Raw genomic sequence first — 19496 nt, forward strand, 5'->3', positions numbered from 1 at the left:
AGTATATGTATTTTCACAAACTTGACAAGAAGACACAAAAGGGTTTGGGGCAGCCACCCGTATATTGTTTTTCCTGGCTGCAAAATTGTTTGAAAAGTAGTAATTCAGGTTAGAGTCCACAACAGAACTGACTTACTGGCACAAAGATGGCAGCTTTAAAGGAGAGTGGAGGAAGTGACGCCATCATTGGGGCCAGTACTGAAAGTGGTGTCATGAGTGCTGGGACCAGAAGTGACGTCATCATTGGGGCCGGAAATAACACCATCAGGGCAGGCAGAATTTCCCATAACTGGTCTGCAGAGAAGTGAGAGACAGAGTTAGTGCACTCTGCCACCCCCTGGTCTAGCACAGAATTACTCTCATTCAGGCCCTTTAGCTGCCTCCCATGCGCATGTGTGTGACAGCTTTTAAAAATATCAGTACATTGGCAATATGTTAAAGGTGAAAAAGGAGCATACATTTACAATCGCCTTAGTTTTTAATTTTTTAAATAATTTAAATTATCTTTTATTATTTCCTTTTGTTGAAGATTTCAGTAATAAGTAAGTGTAATGGAAGTGAATTTATTTTCTTCATATGGTTTAAATTGCACACTAAGTTAAATAAAGGTTAAGCCATATAAAAAGAATATTCAGACTGAAATTGGAAATACTACATATGTTGCTGGCTGGTTTTAAATGGAAAATAAATATTCCAGAAACCTTTGATAGAAATGAAGTCAGTCCTAATGCATTTGAAAGTTCTTTCAATGTTCCAAATTTTCCTGAATAGCTCTACCTGATCTTTCAGAAATGATGTCAAGCTGCCTCGATTCAGTGAAAACTCTCTCCTTCAGCACAGCTTCACTTCACTCTGCTTTGTAGAGATAAGCCCCCAAAATGTAAAAGAAGACATTCTTGTACTTTCTAACCACATATAAAATGGAACATTCGCACCTTTAAAGTTATTTTTTAGACCCTGTAACAAACAGTAATACTGTATCTAATGCATAAAATGAAAGGATTATTTCTAAGGTAAATGCCTGTTAAAATCTCAGCAATGTGACCCCACTAAATTAAAATACTCTAGTAGTGGTTACTGCAGCTCTTGGAATGAATTAATGAACAAGACTGTCCCAGATGCATTCATTTTCTGCTGACTTAAAAGGCCACCACATTGACACTTGTTCAATGCCGTCCAGATGTTCCCTGGTATTTTATGCACAGCATTCAACTTATTTAGACCAGATGGAAAACTGCAGGTGAGTACTCAGCCATTAAGGCGTGGCATCCAACTTTGTAAGATAAATCTCTTTTTTTTTTGTTTGGCATCACTATCCAGCCACTGAACTCATTAATTCTGTAACTTTGGAAACAGTGACTGCTTGATAGCTTGCTCTGAACCATGAATTATTCTTTTTGGACGCATAATTCCTTTCAGAAAAATGTCCCTTGCCAACAACCGTTCCTTTGGAGAGCAGGACAGAGGTTGTGACTAAACAAGAGCATATTAACATTCAGATCTGTTGTGTTCTAATAGGGTGCTTAAACTGGAGCATCAGTTATGATTTTTCTCTGTTCCTTCCAACATAATTGGTCTGATACCCTTGGGATGTTATCATATAACTGCATCCCAGGTTTAAATTCCAGATGCCAAGTGAGCAAGTGAAAGGGAAAACAGTTGGCAGCAAAAATAATAATAAAGGTCATTTGCAGGAGAATGAGCTGGAAGTAATGATTTGCATTTGTTTTATTTAGCAATTTCCTCTGGTCGTGTTTTAGAAATACTACATTCACGCTCATCTTGTGTGGAGTCCATGTTTCTAATTTGTTTCAATGGGAAGCTTTTGGATGTCATCAGCTTCTGTTGAAAAATTCCAATTGCCAGAATTTTTAATATGAATTCTACACATAATTAAATCATTTTTGAATGCCAAACTACAATGCAGCATAATAAATAAATATAGTCTACCAAGTTGTTAGATATTTATCACATTCTTAAATGTCAATTGAAACCATCTCAATCAAAAATTATTAAAATTTTGCTTTTATAACTAATAGTTTTGTTTTTAACAATGTTGTTAACAAATACTTGTATAATGGAAATAAAAAAGATATTTCTTAAATTACTTTCTTCCCATCACAAATACTGGAAAATTAAAAGAAAAAAAATGTCTGTCCAGTTTCTTCTTCGCTTATTTTATCACACAGTATCATGGATTTGGAACGAAAAAACCAAAAAAAAACCAAAACAGCAGTTCAACACAGGGCACGTTTTTTTACTATGGAGTAATGTAAAAGACCAAATTATTCCAATTAGAATGAGCAAATTCAAAGAAATTGATAAACTGCATCCAAACACAGGGGCTACATAAAAACTGCACCCTGTCACTGGGCCAAAAATTGAACCCTCACATTAAAAGTAGTGAAATACAGCTGCAAATATAAATTTGATAAATAACTATTATTTATCTGAAAAATATTTGCACTGTTAATGGTTTTGTATTTTTTACTGTACACATTTCCTACATTCCTGTTGCTGCTGTTGTTTCCCAAATTCTGCAGCTACTGGAAAAGATCAAGCATTGAGTGATGTGCACATCAAAAAAAAAAAAAAAGTTCCATCATTTTAAAAGTTACAGAGAAATTCAACCCAAAAACAGTTAATTCAAAATTGAAAATAAAAATTGATAATACAGTATACACAAAAAAAGAAGCTTTTTGCGTGTTTCAGTTTCAAGCTTAAATCTTAGTTACATTTGAGCTTCTATATTTGCACAACATACTGCATGTCAGTAGCTATATTAGTACCTAGGCTAGTGCATATGATATGACGTATGGTCAGCAATCTGTATGCCTCTAAACCTTTCCATTTGTAAGCATATAATCCAATCTATCTAACAGTCCATATTTAATCTTTCTAAATGTTACATCCAAATTTAACGTGAGTCTAAGGAATGTTCCTTTAAAATGATAGTTTACTGGGAATAAAATAAAACTTTTCCATTAGCTATGTAAAACTAACATTCCTTATAATTAAGCAAACATTTACTAGGATTGGCTCTTACAATTTCTTTATTTCTTTGTTTGTCTGCACAATTCCTGTTTGTAATGTTTTTGGCAATTTTGCTCATTAAGAAAGATGTCATATACGTACTGTAAGTTAAAGATTAGTTAATGGATGCATTCATTTTCTGAATGTATTTTTTTTTCCACTAAAAGCTATAAAAATGGATTCAATTCCAGTCTATTGTAAGGCAGAAGCCAAATTTAAACAGGGCACCATTCTACCATAGAGCCCATTCACAAATACAGTACAATGCAAGGCAAATTTTGAGTTCCTAATTAACCTAGTATGCGTGACTTATATTGTGATATTAGAGGAAACTGCAGTACTTGTGAAAAACTGACATGAGCACAATGGGCAGACTCAACTCCGGCAGTGTTGACAACTGCGCCACTATGACGTCTCTAAATGCTTGATTAATTTTTTTTAGTTATGCAATTTTTTACACAAGGAAATACAGTTTGAAGTTAAACCAGTTCATTAACAATGCAGAGATGAATTTTTGATGAAGTCAGGAGGATGAGGGAGGTGCTATACTTGTATGAGACTCTTTGGTACTTCCAAAAGTATCAGTGCTGTTAGGTGTTTAACTATGAGGTAAAATAATTACAAAGTGCATATTTCAAACATATTTAAGAAGGCACATTTAGGATTATTTAAGTTCACACAACAACAACTCTTGTTAGAGAAACACTACAAAATCTATTAAAACAGACTCCATACATGAGAGGAGATATGACCAGGAAAGGGCAGGGTAGTCACCCACACCGACCTTAATTGTGCCTGTTAAGTTATGCTACATTGTTATGAAACAAATTTGTTTAGAAACCACTGTGGGTATGAGAATTCTGTAAATATAGGACAGGCAGGGCCGGATTTTCCTATAGGCTAACTAGGCTTCAGCCTTAGGGCCTCAAGATCAAGAGGGGCCTACATTCAAATTGTTAGCAAAATTTTATTATCTCTCATGTAATTTACAAACTTAAAAATGGAAGGTGAAAGGGCCTCATAAGTGGAATAGCCTAGGGCCTCTTTTCATATAAATCCGGCCCTGAGGACAGGCAACCTTTTTTTGTTTCACATGACAATGTCAGGATAAGAAGAGACTGACACAACAAATTTCAGTTTCAATTCCAACATAATTATCTGTGCAATTTAAAATATTTAAAAACAAAAAAGATCTACCAGTAGGCCTACTTAGGGTCCCCTTCACTGATCATACAGGCTAACTGTAAACAGCACACAAAGCTCAGAGTAGTCCATAGTAAGTTGGCTTTGAGTGTGCCAAAAAATGAAAGTCAAATGAGAAAATATTTATTCATGCAGATATACATAGTAAAGACAGATAACATGCTCCTTTTAATTTTACAATTTTACAATATCCACAACCAGCACCCTTGTCTTACTCGTAAATCTGAAGTAATGCATGCATCTGTCTGCACTTTGCTGTCAAAAGTATATTGTTCTAGTGATTAATAAGTTGCATCTCATAATCCTCAATACCAGTCTTCTGCAAAACTGTTAAATTCATATTGTTCCAACATAAATATACTTAGGCTAATGAGAAAAGAAAACATTTTCCAGTGTTGCTAGAAGTCTTGATATCTGTTAGCAAGTCCGGCCTTATGTTTATTGTATATAGTTTCACATGGGTGGGTTTGGTGAGCCTCTTATTGAGACCAATTTTATGGGTTTTTGGAGGAAGGGAATGGATGTTACAGTATGCAGTTACTGATTCTTTTTTTCTCTTTAGCCCTTAGAATGGAGGAAAAACTACTGATGTCACATTGGTCATGTATCCAACTTCTCCTCTTTTGGCTACAGAGCTCAACAAAGAAGAAAGCTGGAATCAGAAGCACTGGAAAACAGGCAGGGTGCATCGACCACGTGTTTCAGTATTTTTCCACATGGTTTTCCACCTTTCTTTGCTGAGCAACAATTAGGCTTTCTCTCTTAGGACTCCAACACTTTTTGCAAGAAATGTTCTAATTCTGTTTAACAGTGGGATGATGTTTTTAACATTGATCAAATGATGTGTTAACATAACTTTCAGATATTAGAAGATGTGATAAATACCTTCAATATATCACTGATATCAATGAGAGTTTGTCGCACACACCTTATAAACAGGTGTTAAGTAAGTCAATTTAGATGCGCTATAATACTCAATGCCTATAAAACATATTCACACCTTGGAAGTTTTCACATTTTATTTTTAACATCATTTAATCACAATGGAGTTAATTTGGCTTTATTGATGTTTCTCAACAGAAAAAGACTCTTTAATGTCAAGGTGAAAACAGATCACAGCAAAGTGATATAATTTAATAACACAAACGTGAAGCCCAAATTAATTGAATGTGTAAGTACTCACCAGCTACAAGTCAGTATTTAGTAGATACACCTTTGGCAGCCATGACATCTTTGAGTCTGTGTGCATAGGTCTCTGGACACTGGAATTTTTCCTCATTCTTCTTCTGTAGATTACTTTGCAGAGATCTGTTTTCACTTTGACATTAACGTCTTTTACTGTTGATCGGTGTCAAAAAAGTCAATTTTAATCCACTGTGATTCAATTTAGAATAACAACAAAAAGTGAAAATGCCCAAGGTGATTAGTAATTTTTATAGCCACTGAAAGATTTAAAAATAAATAAATTATTCCATATGTTCTAGTTCTTGTTCTTTACCTACAAAGGATCTAAGGACATGAATACAACTTTTTTTTTTACAACATTTTCCTACAATTCAGACGTCTACAGTAAGGTAGTATATTTTTATATTTTCAATTCTTTCCTTTGAGCAAAGTTTAAGAATTGGAAATGTATCAGAGCATTCAGAAAATCCCATACTTTTCTAATAGTTTTCATATATTTGGTCAAATATTTTCCGGGTGTATGATGTAATATATTTTCACAATGTGGACATCAATTAGTTTGAGAAATTCTTTCTTTCTTTTATTTATTATGTTAAGTTCACAGGAGGTAAAATGAAAAGACTCATTGTCCAAAGATTAAAGATTGAATCCAACAACAGGAAGCAACTAGTAAATCAACACTTCATGCTTCTGTCTTTTTCTTTTATTTTCTTCACACCTTCAATATCCCCCTGGTGGGACAAGTACAGAATACAACATATGCCTCCTTTATTTAAGAATAGTACTTCAGTTACAGAATGTAAGTTAAACATGACTAACGTAAAGAACACTAAATTACATCAACATTCATATTTATGTTACAACGTCCTCAAGCCATCGAGTGGTTCCTTTCACACGAGTTGGAGGAATGTGAGAAACCTCAGGCTTTGATGTCAATGTAGACTGGAGTGTAATTCCACTATAGCATCCTTTGAAACATCCCTCGTCACAGGATAAATGGAAAGAATGTCATATTTTCCATCTGCCAACAGGTAAGCACATGGACCTATTTCTTTTTGAATTTCCACATTTTGTGAAAATCTTTTGAAAAGGTGAGATCAGTGCTCCTCATCTAGTATCTGTATACTTTTTCATTTTCTTTTGAAGGGAGGAAATTCTCTTACCCAGAGCATCATCATTAACCTTACAGGAAACAGGAGGAGGAAGGACATTGAAGATGTTCACATTTTTTGGCCATTAAGCAATTCAAAAGGAGAAACTACTGTAATAGAGTGTGGTGTTGCAGAATATACCTGAAGGAATTCTGAGACAGCATGTTTCCAGGGTTTCACTTGTAAGATAGCAGAATGGATTCAGCCTTTGAGAACACGATGAAATCTTTCAATGACACCATTTGCAGCTAGATGATATACTGAGGTGTGTATGCATTATATATATATCTTTCTTTCAGAAATGCTGCAAAGTCTGCAGATGTGAATTGAAATCCATTATCTGATTACAATAGTATGTGATTTTCCAAATCTGCTAAAGACTGAAATGAGGAAGTCTATAATATTTTGAGTATTGATAGAAACAGAGAAGGCAACTTCTGGCCACTTGCATTGATAATCAATGAAGGTTAGGGTATAATGACAATTCCACACAACTGTTTCAAATGGTGCCACTACATCTATGGACAGCTTTTGCCAGGGTTCAAACGGAAATGGCACATGTTATAAAGGTGCAGCTGAAGGATAGGCAGTCTTGTCAGAAAATTGGCATAGCTGATAATTTTTAACTTGAGCTGCAACCCTATCATCCATACCTGGCCACCAGTATAGCTCACACAGATGCTGTTTGGTTCTCTCAATTATTATTATTTTTTTCAATTTTTTTTCTGTTCGGAATATTCCAGAAATTATTTAAGTGACCCTTCACAGGAGTGCTGCAGGGGACTGTACTTTCTCCGGTACTGTTCAGCCTATATACATCAGACTTCCAATACAACTCGGAGTCCTGCCACGTGCAAAAGTTCGCTGATGACACTGCTATCGTGGGCTGCATCAGGAGTGGGCAGGAGGAGGAGTATAGCAACCTAATCAAGGAATATGTTAAATGGTGCGACTCAAACCACCTACACCTGAACACCAGCAAAACCAAGGAGCTGGTGGTGGATTTTAGGAGGCCCAGGCCCCTCATGGACCCCATGATCGTCAGAGGTGACTGTGTGAAGAGGGTGCAGACCTATAAATACCTGGGAGTGCAGCTGGATGATAAATTGGACTGGACTGCCAATACTGATGCTCTGTGCAAGAGAGGACAGAGCCGGCTATACTTCCTTAGAAGGCTGGCATCCTTCAACATCTGCAATAAGATGCTGCAGATGTTCTATCAGACGGTTGTGGCGAGCGCCCTCTTCTACGCGGTGGTGTGCTGGGGAGGCAGCATTAAGAAGAAGGATACCTCACGCCTGGACAAACTGGTGAGGAAAGCAGGCTCTGTTGTAGGCATGGAGCTGGACAGTTTGACATCCATGCGCTCAGCAGGCTCCTATCAATTATGGAGAATCCACTGCATTCACTGACAGACTGAGGAGATCGTTCCTCCCCCAAACTATGCGACTCTTCAATTCCACCCGTTTGGGGGGTATGGGCTAAACGTTAACATTATACAAAGTTATTGTCTGTTTTTACCTGCATTTTTATTACTCTTTAATTTAATATTGTTTTTTGTATCAGTATGCTGCTGCTGGAGTATGTGAATTTCCCATTAGGATTAATAATCTATCTATCTATCTATCTATCTATCTATCTATCTATCTATCTATCTATCTATCTATCTATCTATCTATCTATCTATCTATCTATCTATCTATCTATCTATCTATCTATCTATACATCCTACCGAGCCATGCAAACAGTTATGTAGTAAAGCTCCTCTGGCATCCACAAATTGTTGCAAATCCCTTTAAGAAATTGCAAATATGGCCAGTCATAAACATCCAAATTATCACTACTAGTGACAGTAAAATAAATCAATGCAACAGTTTGTTGATTCAAACAAATGGCAAGTGGATGATCCACTCTGTATTATAGGTAACATTTTAATCGGCTACAAGACCCAAGGAATTAATGTACAGAATTTTAAGAGCTTAGGGATTGTTAAGTTCTTTCATTTAAAAATAAGTAGTAAAATAGTCAAGAAGTCAGCCGAGTTCAACTCACATAACCCATATCTTTATATATAATACGCTACCGTGGCTGTTCGTTTGTCTGTCCAGGATTTTAAATCACCTGTAGCTCGCAAACCATTTGACCTATTGACCTAAAATTTGTGACTTTCTACTGTCCGCTTTCAAGGTGCAGATATTTTATTCCGCTTTTAATTTTATTTTATGTTATTGTAGAATCAACTCTCAGCATCGGCCAGCAGGGCGGCCTGTGCAGCGCATGCATATGGGCGCTGTTCTCATCCCTACCACCTTCGCTGTCACTTCTCCTACCTCTTCATATCTTAAATCATTCTTGAGGCAGATTGAAGACTTAAGTGCCAGCTTAAGTGAAAAATTATGGAAAATGTACTAAATAATTACAACACAAACACTAACTTAATCAGTTTTAACTCGAAAAGATACCAACGAAAGAAGAGAAGAAACGGGCCGCTAGGGTGGAGAAAAGAAGAGCCGCTCAGGAAGCAGCAAGCACATCAACCTCTGAGCAAATGAATGCTAAACATACAGAAAAAGAGTCTGAAAAGTATGAATGCTCAAGTCAAGTGTATTCACTGCACGTTAGTGTGCAGTGCGCCGTTACTGGTATATTTATAAATTGTGAGACCTGTTAATATCCCCACAGTGCTGAACAAATACAGGTGTCAGTCGAGGGTTGTTTGTCCGCCCATGAGGCAGCGGTAGGTTTGCTGCATCACCGAGGCAACTACGAGTTCATAGCCCCACCGTGTAATGCATTCCTTGGCCGAGGGTTGATGTGGGGAGTGCTTTAATCTGGCCACTGACCTGGTCCCCTTTTTCTTTTCTGTCTCCTCCTTTCTAGGATGACCCGATCCCAGACACTGATGCACAGCTGCTGGACTGACCTGGCAGAGAGGACTACTCTGTTCCTGAACTGAAGAAGGGAGCCAAGGCAGGACACCCGACAATATCACTGCTTATTTGCTGTGTCTATGTGTATTGAAGTGGTAGCTCCCGTTTCAATAAATACCCTTTCTGTTCCTGTTTGGAAAATGAATAGAGCTGGTTTTCCTGAAGCCCTTGTACTTAGGCTTAACGTTCAGGTGCAAAACAATGGAGCAAGATGAGGATCCTGTGAGTTCTCCTGCCCTTGCCTATCTGTGGTAATGTGCCTCACTGGCATTACCAGTAGTTAAATAAAGTTAGTTTTCTGTCCTCTGCAGTATTGATAGAGAGGAATTACTTTGGAAGAGAAAGGACAAATAAAGCATAAAGAAATAACGCTTGCCTTTTTTGTCCATTTGGAAAGTGTAGAGGGACCTCTTCACTGATGATATGAGTGGCTTCTGAGGAGCGGTGTGGCAGGTTTCATATGAGAGTTGAAAGAAGTCTCTTCCATTGTCTGGCTGGGGTGGTGCTACCCATCTTCAATACGTGTGCATCCCTCCCACAACCTTGTAGTACTGGAAGGGCAAGAGACAGTGCGAAGTGTCTTAGTGTCGGCCTGCCGCAGCTAATAAAGGGATACCATATTGGCAGGTGTTTGGGTGGTAGCTTGGAGAAAGAATGAGGGCTTACTTTCAGTTTTGAGAGAAGCACAGTTCACGTCTCAAATGATGGTATAGCTACACACGCACGCACTGACTGCCTGCATTTTAATAGGAATTTTGTGGGGTGGGAAACGCCACTCTTCAGAGACACATACAAATGATCGTGTGCATGTAGAAGGATGACATTCAACAGCTTAATACAAAAGGGAATTTCCGGCCTCTAGAGGGATCTTCTGGCTAGACGACACTGAGGGAGGTACTTGGTAAAGCGTTGTCTTCAGTTTACCAAGCACTGCGGCTTGTACCTTGAGTTTTGTAAATATTTTTCCTTCCTGAACATATTTTGATAAATATCTCTTGATTACCTTTAGTGTAGGTAGGGTTGGCATTAATGGTGCACTGTTTATTTTTGTATATACACATTTTTCTTTTTCTGTATTTTTAATATTTTTGTTGTTAGACCCTGTACTGTACTTTATTTGGTGGAACAGCTTCCTGACTTGGATTAATGTGGAGGAAGGCAGCTTTATTTTTGTGTATATATTGGTCTCACTAGTTTTTGTGCATTTTCTTTTTCATTTGGGGCTTTCACTCAGCACTGTAAATAGTTTCTATATTCATCAATTTTTGGGCTCAGTTTCATAAGTGTTATTGTGTGTCCTTTGCAGTATTGGACTGTGTATTTAGATATACAGTATATTTTCCGCTAACATTATTTATTTTTCTTTGTGTGCTCCTGTAAATAAACCTCACTTTGTTTTTGCAAAACCCAACCCTTTTGGTGTCCATGTCTCTCTGTCTTACACCACCATCCTGGTCCCGCATACTAGAAACCTAGAGTGTAGACTGGTGCCCCCATTTCCCACTACACGGGGTGTCACACCATCCCAGGGATGTGCGGGTGAAGATTTCACCTTCGGATGACCCAAAGTGTTTCCTATTCTGATTCGAACATTCAGAAACAGTGATGCGCTGGGATAGGGAGGCTGGGCAAATATTTTGGCCCTGTTTTTGATTGGAGAGGCCCTACAGGTCATGCAGAATCTCCCTCCTGAAAGGCTCAATGATTATGACTTCCTGAAGCAATAAATCCTCCTCCATACAGCTATGAGCCCCTTGGCCAAGGGGTGCCAGTTTTGCCTGTGGCAAATTAATCCAGATTGCCCTATACAGTGACAAGTCCAGGACTTAGTAGACATTATTCAAAGCTGGTTTTGTGGAGACACCTTTTGAGTGCATTGTGGAGAAGTTCACTATTGACACAATTCTGTCAGGGATAAACAATGACCTTTGTGATGAGATGCTCCAGAATGATAGCCCTTGCTGATAGACCTGACCTGTAGACTGGTGGGCTCCCAAGCTTCCTGGAAGCAGAGTGGCTATCCTGACGTGACACTGACTTTGAACCAACCATCATGTCTCCACCAAATGATCAATTGCTGAAGCTGCGGTCTCAGCCTCCACCTCCAACCCATCCTTGCCTCTCTCAGGACAAAATCTGCCATCACTCTCTGCTGTGACTCCTCCTATTCCAGCTCAGGCTCCTAGAGTCGATGACGCCACAGGTGGAAGACACTATCATAGGAACGCCACAGTTGAAATCGTGCGAAGGTGCTTTTACTGTGATCAACCAGGACATCTGGCTCGGGAGTGCCACCTTTCACCTGCACAGTCCATGGACATTGGTTTGGCCCAGGTGGCACACAACCCTTAAACAGATAAAAGGCATGACTCCGGCCCATCAAGCATTTCTTCACTCCATGCATGCATGTGAGAGCTGACTGTGTCTACTGGTAACCTTCTCCTCAATGGGAACAAAGTTGCGATTCCTTCCTATTGCACAATTTAGTAATAGAAATTGCCCTTGAAACCCACCAAGGAATGGTGAGGACCAAAAAGCAACTTTGAGAAAAGTCTGGTTCCTAGGCATTAATCAGATGGTAGAAGACTGCATCAAGACCTGTCATGCCTGCCAGGCAGTGATTGACACTGCCCATTTTCATGCCCCATTACAATCAACCTCACTGCCAACTGCCCCATGGGCAGAGGAAAGTGTTGATTTTTGTTCATTGCCTTGTGGTGAATACCTGTTAGTAGTTATGGATAATTACTCACAGTTCCCAGAGGTAAGAAAGTCTCTAGCACATCTGCAAAGGCTGTAATACTAAAATTATACAATTTTTTCTCTGCCTATGGCATTCCTGAAGTTGTCAAAAGAGGCAATGGACCTCCTTTCAGTTCAGAAGACTTGTCACAATTTTCACATATTTAGGATTTCGTAACACTGGCTACAAGCTAATGGAGAGGTCAAATGAATCATGCAGATATTAAAAAAGACATTATGCATTGCATTGCTACATGACAAAAACCTCCAACAAGAACTCTGTTGCTTCCTAAGAGCCTATAGATCAACTCCACATAGCTCTACTAGAAAACCTCCTGCTACAGCTTTGTTTGGAAGATTAGTCCGTAGAAGATTACCAAGCCTCTCATCCACAACTTCAGATGATGACATAAGGGTTAAAAGACACAAAGTGTAAACAGAAAATGAAGGAATATTATGATAAATATTTGTGCAAATCCTCTCCAACCCTGGTTGTGGGAGACTATGTATTAAGACGACTATGTCCTGCTTACAAATTTCAATCCCCATTTCGCCCAGAACCCTACAGAGTAACTGCAATCAAAGGTACAATGATCACAGCACAGTGTGGGTAGCATGTGATGACTAGAGATATAACACACTTCAGAAGCTTGCCTCTGCAGTAGCCCTGCCAGAAATGCTTGATTTTCCTGATCGATATACAATCACACCTCCTCAATCTGAATCTGGAGATACAAAGTGGGTAGGACTGCAATACTTCTGAAGATCCCTTCCAGCATGTAGGATCAGACTCTGAGGCCCTATGTGCACCAAGATATCCCAGGAGAATGATTGTAAGGCCACCTGAACATCTTAAGTATTTTATTGTACATTAATTAGTTCATGACAAAAGTGAAAACAGTTGGATAAAAGGGAACTGTGTTCTCATGTTTATTCTCATTTAATGTTCACCTTTATTTGGAAGTTATGTATAATTGTCATCCTTGTTCCACTGAGATTACTTTAATTTTGGGATGTTGGGATGTGGGATCTGAGTTGGAAAGTGAGTAAGGTTCCTTTAATTAATAGAATGGGAATTATGGGCTAGAGGAGGGGTGCAGGAGAAACAGGGAAACAAAAACAAGCACTGAATGGAGCTTTATGTTGTGCACCTGTGTCCAGGTTATTTATAATATGTAAGATGCTAAAACATCCCAAGTGCAAACTAAAAAAGTTCCATTGAGAAACAGATTGTTTTCCAACTAAGTAATTTGTTTGGGAAAAAAGAGAAGGGCGATGAAGATGAATTGACTTTCAGACTCCAAAGATCACAAAGTCAGAATTATATTAGTTAGTTTTGCGGCGGCTGCATAATATTTGTTGGACCATTTACACTGTAATCAGTATAAATGTGTGTGATAATGATGATTATAAATTATTGTATTATATTCATGTGCAAAGAGATCACATGGAGCAATGTGAATTTGAGTTCTGAGCTCTTCAGAGACTACTACACAGATGGTTTCCTAGTAGTAATCTGCTTTTTTGGCTGATACATGTAAAAGCAGACTTGGAGTCTGGTTGAGATGTGTAAGGTCTCTCTGCCACTGACTAAACCTTTTTGCTGTAATTCCACATCATGCAAGGATTTTTTGCCACAATGATAAGAATTATTTAGTGACATTATTTTTTAATCACATATGTATAACTTCATCAGCTGAACATTTTAACAATGAAATTAATTTATTTTAATGTGTAAGGGATAATTATTAGGAATTCCTTTTTTTAATTTGTTGATATTAATGCTAATGAGCAGCTGTGATACATACAGCTGGTCTAGTGACAGATTTTAATTGTCGAGAGCCAAGCACCTGCCTTCTGTTTTGTGTTACGGGAAGATCTCATTTTCTATAGACAATTTATTTCGCTTGTAATATAAATGAGCCTCCTTTTTCTTAATAAATTTTTACATGGTTTATTACTTTTATTAATTGGGTTCTCTTTCAAGTCAAGAAAATAAGAGGAAAATAAATTGTCCGAATAATAAAAGATTTATTACAGTTGTGGTGTACCTAGGTTAATGAAACAGTAGCTTCCTTCTGATAAATGAGGAAGTACTTGGTTCACAGAGTATATTAAGAGTTCATGAAGTATACAAGGAACAATTAAAAACACATTATAAATCTGTAGTGCTTCAATCCAGGAGAAATACAGATATGCCAAGAAAGGATTTTCCTTCCATACAGATTATGAAAGGAGAGGCCAAATGACTTTTAGAGATGGAAGCCAATCACGAAAATGTATATTGAAAATTAGCAAATGGGCTAAATCATTACAACCTTGTAACCTAAGCAACAACACTCAAAGGTTTTTTTGGAACAATTTTGATTTTGGTGCAGCACTTTGTATTTGGCACTATGAAGAGATGAGGTTTGTATTATTTGCCTTTATAAATGACTTTATCAGCTCCTTTCTAATGTAATGGAACGTTTTTTGTTTTATTGTTTTTTATTTTATGAATTCTACTCACATATGTTCAGGCAAGTGTCCTGCTAATATAGTATGTTCATATCCTTTAGCCAGGGCAAGCAAATTAATGTGAGTGCTGTGTTTTTGTCTTAGTTTCACGAAGTGAAAGGAGAATATGTAAAAAATGAAATAAATGATTCTGTTTTTAAAAAGGGAATTTATTTTCATGTAAAGATAGATAGATAGATAGATAGATAGATAGATAGATAGATAGATAGATAGATAGATAGATAGATAGATAGATAGATAGATAGATTTAAAAAAATAGAAAATTGAGAAGCATCCTAACTATTCAGAGCATCAATGAGTTTTAAGAATGCATAAAAATGATTCTTCCATGACCTTACTAAGGTATCAGGATCCTTAGGTGCCATTTTTCTTTACTCTCATTACTTTACATAGCAATGTGACTTCCCTCTTCTCTAGGAGATATTTTAGGAATAGGAAATGACAAATCCTAGACGTGACAAAAATGGTGATCATCACAGGATGCTACACTAGAAGGACAAAATCTTTTTAAACACTAATGCCTGTCTAAATCACCTTGAAGTCTACTTTCTTTATTTTCTTTACACTGTTTAGCAGATTTTAAACTCCATTTTTACAAATGTAAATCTAAAAAGGGTTAGTATTCTAGAAGAAACTGGAATTGTTTATCTTTAGGTTGTTTTAGTACCTTCCCTTAACAAGTGCTTTGTTTAATGACATTACTGGATGTGCACTGCCAAGTGAATACATTTGTCCATTTCATTAACTAAGTAAATGAACATTAACATAAACACCCACACAAAGGGAATCACAGTCACTGATGCAATGCATCATGGTCAATCAATGAAGTGCTTACTGGCAAGCACTACTCAGGTGACTTTCCTAGCTGTTGTGCTGCTATAACATTTTTAAGGTTATTGATACCTTTTAGTTGGTCTTATTTATGTCCTGATTCCTGTAGAAAAATAATGCAGAGATAGAAAAGGATACCTTATAAGGAACTGAGCATTTTTTGTGATTGCTTTACATGTATAATCACTGGTGCTTGAGCTACTCAGAGCTGGAAAATGAGTAGGCAGCATTTATTGCTATTTGTGCGCAAAAATTAAATTATTTCATTGATTTCAGGTAGATAGATTAACCCACATGTATCATTATATAATATTGCTTTTTTGGAGAGCTCCAGTGTAATTTAGAGCCATATACTGTAGTATGTATTAAGCATTGCAGCATTGCAAAAATTCAGTAAGTAGGCTACAACAATCTAAGCTGTCATTTATGATAATAGCCATATGCTTTGTATGCAGTGTTTAAAAATCATAAAATGCACCATGATGGTCTTAACTTACAGCAAACAAATACACAACAGGCATATTGTGTTATATGCCATTCTTAAAAAAAGGCAGAAATTTCATAATATCTTTGTTGCTAGTATTATTACATTATCATATTAATATGGCTAGCATTTCACTTGTACAGTATATTCTCAGAAGAAGGGCATAAAACAAATGTAACAGCATTAGAAAAGTAGGTCATGTATCTAGTTACTAATCTGAAAAGAGAGCTACCTTGAGAAGATGCGTAAAAATGGAAGATTATTAGAGATTTGCTTTATTAATATACATGTAAATAGTCAATTCTCTCACCAATAGCAGAAGTCAAAGAAACATTCATTTTACTTTTAGAACCATTACAGTTAAAGGTACATTTTTGAAAAAAGCAATCATTTTATACATTCATTATTATTGGTGTTGACACTTTTGCTGCAAAAAATAAAGAAGCAAAGCTCATTATAACACACTGTAGTAATGCTGAAGTGGAACTCTGTAACTTTCTCAGCTGACATCTGCTTAGTGCAACAGTGAGAAGGAATAATAATAAAGTAAATTTAAAGTATGCTGATCCTTGAGTATAAATATGAAATCTTCTAAATATTTGCATTAATAAATGTGTTTTGTATTATTGCACCAAACTTCTATCTAATGTGCTTTGAAATAAAAGCATTTATGAAGAATGATGAATGGCATAGGGTCACATAAGATCCCTAGAATAATATGACAAGCCAAATTAAATCTCAATCTGCATTTTTAGATAACTTTAAATGGGCTATTCACATTAGGCTTAAATACACATATCAGATAAAATGATCAAATGTGCTTAATCCAGTTCATGGTCATTACAGCCTACCTTGGCAACAATGTGCACACCCTGAACAGGGTTTCATTTAATTGTAGATTCCACACATGTACACTTCCATGGGTAAATTTAGAATTGAAAATTGGCCTTACATTTATCATTGAGACTAGCTGGAAAATTAGAGCACCTGGAGAAAAACCCATGTAGACACAAGATGGATATCCAGACTCCAAACAAATAACAAGAAGGTGTGAGATTCTATCTCAGGAAACTGGATTCATGAAGCTGTAGCACCCACCTTGCTTATCTACATTCACCTCAAATGAATTTCACAATATCTGCAAACAGTATCTTAATACTTCTAGTAGTAGCATTGCAATATTGTACTTTATTGTCCAACAAGCGAGAGGAGGATTTGGCCATGGTACAACATCACCTACCTGGCAAAATTTAAATCCAGCTGTACAACGGTAGTCAGCGGTTGATGAGGTGATGCACCAAGAGCAGGCAACAAGGGGTACAAAAGCCCTATCACAAACTCAGCAAGGCCAATGGACTAGGAGAGAAGGGGTTGAGAAGAGGACATTAACATGGAAAGATAAGTGGAGACTTAAGAGTCCATCAGGGCCACTTTTATCATCAGAGCCACCTACAATGTTCTGGGCTCTCCCATGAACCTACATCAGTGGTTAGGAGAGGATCCAGTCTGTCCCTTGTGTGCATGTCCTGCAAACATCAAACACATCTTGGTTGGGTGTAAAACCACCCAAACACAAAGCTATAAGGAGATATACCTGTCATCAAAACCAAGTGTTTAGGGATATGGCAGCTGAAATTGAAGGCATAAGGATGACAATCATTGCCAAGCCATTCAATACCCAGAGAACCCTTCTGCATCTAACAGCATCAATCAGAAAGGAAGGAAAGAAACACAGTGCGCACCTCTGTCACCAAAACCCATGCCCACTAAAAGCAGCCAGAGACTGGGAAATGAATGGGAAATTAGGCCAAAGATTCATCTTCCCAGTAGAAACTGCTAAGACCAGCTTCAAAGTCAGAGAGTTTTCATCATAGAACTTACAGTCTTTTGGAAGGATGCAGTAGAGGAGGCCTATGAATGGAAAAAGCTGCATTATTTGAATCTCACAGCAGATGTAGAAGATCGCAACAGTAATATAAAGATTGGCCTTGTGTTGCCACTTCCACTATAAGGCTCTTTAAGGAGCTAGGGGTTAGAGGACAGGCCCAAAGGTAAGGGGTGAAATGACTTTATAATGCTGACAAAAAGTGCAGTCACTGGTTGGCTTGCAGGAAAAATTGGTTGCCCTTATACTCTCCGATCAACCTGTAGTGGGCCTGCCTCAACTGAGGGTGTCTTGTGATTCAAAGGCTGAAACACCGAGGATCACATCTGAAGATGCATCTTAAGGGCATCTACCCGCAAGTAGCCACCAACAGAATCCCACTCAAGTCAATCTCAGTGCAATGTGTCAGGGGTTATAATATCCAGTTCTATAAATAAATTAAGACGGAATACAGTAAAATTCTTGCATTACCCAATATGTCGCCCTCTCCTACCCTCCAGAGCATACAATGTTTCCTAAACAAGTGCTAAAAGATCAGTCTAAATTGAACGGGACAGTAGTTTAAACTTGTCACTTAAGAGCAATGTGAATCCTGAAGGAAAGGAGGCAGACTTGATGTTAACAACATTATATTAGATGTTGCCCAAGAAACAAGCACTGCGGTAAAATGAGTCGTTGTGAGTGGGCAAAGGAAAGGTGTTTAGTGTTTTAATTGTTATTCACTTAAGTGGTTTTACTGATTTCAGCACAACTTGTTTTTGCTCAGGTTAGTGTGAGGCACGCATGTGAATGTGTGCACCAAGGTTAATTAATGACTGTTGGTTGACAGCAGCATGGCAATCAGAAGGTGCCCACTGAGCACGAACTGCAGTAAAAGTGCAGGGTTAGGGTAGAGAGGGATAGTTTGTATTTGGAGTGGAGAAAGAGAGAGAGAGTTGGATTGGTAGTTTGGAGGGGTAACAGTTGGGCAGCGTCCGTTTGTCTTGATTAGTCTGTGGACATCAGGACTGATGGAAAGACGAAGTCTCCATGAGGTGAATACTCTCTCATTAGTTGACTAGCTGAAAAGTGTAGCAGGTGAGAGGAGGAGAGGCATTGGGAGCTGGCTGAAGTCGGGAGGGAGATAAGCATGATGCCCTGGGAACTGTGGTGTCAGGGTAAGGAGGAAGTTCAGGTCTGACAGACTACGATGTGATGGGCTGCGTCAGGGGAAACTTCTATGTCCTAACAGGACACTGGAGGTGTAAAGAAAATAACAAATTGGTATTACCTCTCCACTTTAGAGGTGGTGGGAATACCCAGGAAAGCCGGATATAGATAATCTCACACCACAAAGGTGACAGATTTTTTTTTAAATTAAGAACCAGAACAAGAGACATGAGCCAGTAAAACAAGCAAAGATTCATAACCAGGAAGTCAATTAAACACTAATGTCAAATCAAAATCAAAAATAAAAACTTGTAATAGATAAGAAGTCTTTTACCATGGATCTAAATAATTAAACACACAATTTTCTTTTTCTGTTTGTCCGCCAA

This window comes from Erpetoichthys calabaricus, chromosome 4 (assembly GCF_900747795.2).
Source record: "Erpetoichthys calabaricus chromosome 4, fErpCal1.3, whole genome shotgun sequence".
Lineage (NCBI taxonomy): Eukaryota > Metazoa > Chordata > Cladistia > Polypteriformes > Polypteridae > Erpetoichthys > Erpetoichthys calabaricus.